This window comes from Penaeus monodon, chromosome 27, assembly GCF_015228065.2.
Source record: "Penaeus monodon isolate SGIC_2016 chromosome 27, NSTDA_Pmon_1, whole genome shotgun sequence".
NCBI lineage: Eukaryota > Metazoa > Arthropoda > Malacostraca > Decapoda > Penaeidae > Penaeus > Penaeus monodon.
In genome coordinates, this window is record NC_051412.1 from 26,143,466 (window position 1) to 26,145,242 (window position 1,777).

A 1,777-nucleotide genomic window follows, 5' to 3' on the forward strand; every position below is an offset into this window, starting at 1 on the left:
CCACTCTGCTGTACGGCAGAGACTGGGCCGAGTCCCTCGCATCACAATCCTGCAAAGTACAGACAGCCTTCGTGTCGCCGCTCAAATTATCTAGGAGTCATTTTCGATAGGTAGCCATTCCTACTGTTTGGACGAGAGCCGATTTCGTATACTTATATAAAACTAGGGCACACTCTGTCGGCGAACAGAAGAACTTTAAATCTGAATGTGACCCTCAAGTGATGCAACCCCCCTCCAAACTTGGAACAGCTCGCAAAGGACCAGAGCACATGGCGGTCTACGACCCACTCTGCAGTGAAGACCTTCGAGGCTTCGTGTACTCGCAACCGAGAACACCACTACCGCCGTCGACAACTGAACAACTGAACCAAGGCCCTCTTCCTCCAGGAGCCAATAATCAGTGCCCGCTCTGCGGAAAGCGATGTCTTAGAAAGAAAGAAGAATAATCTCTATCTTTGAACACCAGCAGTATCATCTCATGGTTGTTTTAAAGAGAAATGTTAGATGCAGCATCAATGAAATGAATGATAAAGATGCAGCATCAATGAAATGAATGATGATACACTGTCCTCACTTTTATCATTGTAGTTTAACAGATGATGAGCCCAAGCAAGGTAGCTGGTGTTTTTTGCTGCAAAGGCTTAGTTGAAGAAGTATCAAATTGAAACTCAACTACGAATCTTTACTGCAGACTTGATGTGATATCAGCTAGAGGAAGTGAAAAGATCTACTTAACATCAATGGAATGATGATTTATTGCTTTGAGGGACTTACACAAATTTGGAATGAATCAATTCACCCAAAAAGGATTTGTCCCAAACATGAGAATGCACTGAGATTCCAGTTTTACAGCAGGTATCCTGCAAGTAACCCCTTCTCAATTCTTGGAAATGAAAAATACTATCAACTCAAAGACAAAAGAAGGCAATGAAAGAAAAATGAGGAAAATGTATTTACAGAAACCTATATTCCTGGCAGACTCTAGGATCATCACAACAAAACCTTGTTTTCTTAAATGCAAGTTTTCTCCATCAGTTATTTAATCTCTTGCCCTCATTTTAAGATACAGCTTTCCCTGATCCATGCCACAGAAAAAATAATCCTCTTAGACAGTGGGGAAAATTGGCCCAGTGATTATATTAGTTCAATTACACATGACCTGTACAGTTCAGTACAGTTCTTCTCTCCCCCTTTCCCTAAGTACAGTTCAATAAATTCATGCAAAAACCTAGGTTCTGTTATTTTGCAGGGGATATTTAAGCCATGATGGCACTGCCGACACCGAGTAAACCCACCATGCCTGGCCATGCATGCTCAAACTAATCCTATGCATCCACAGATGTGCAAATGCTTTGTTCACAAAATTAAATAAACACACACAATGTGCATTGTGCAAATCAGTTTGTGTAGACATATATATGTATATAATCATGCACTATCATTTTATCTATGTTTCCTCGTCTCCACAACTGACACCATATATACTTCAAATTTTGGTGGTTCATCAGCATTTCCTTGCATCTATGCAGGAATCAGTTTCCCAAGCAGCACCCATTGATGAAGAGATGAGGTCATAACATGCAGTGCCAGAGATTAAATTTTCATGCAGCTCCTCAGATATTTTTCAGTCTTCCCACCAATCCAACAGAAAAATTTCAACAGTATTCATGGGGATAATGGAGCTCCAAAAGGCATTGGATATATGACAACTTGGCTAATTACTTCAGCTGAAGGTCACCTGAAGCTACTGATGGTCAATATTACCACATTGAAAAGC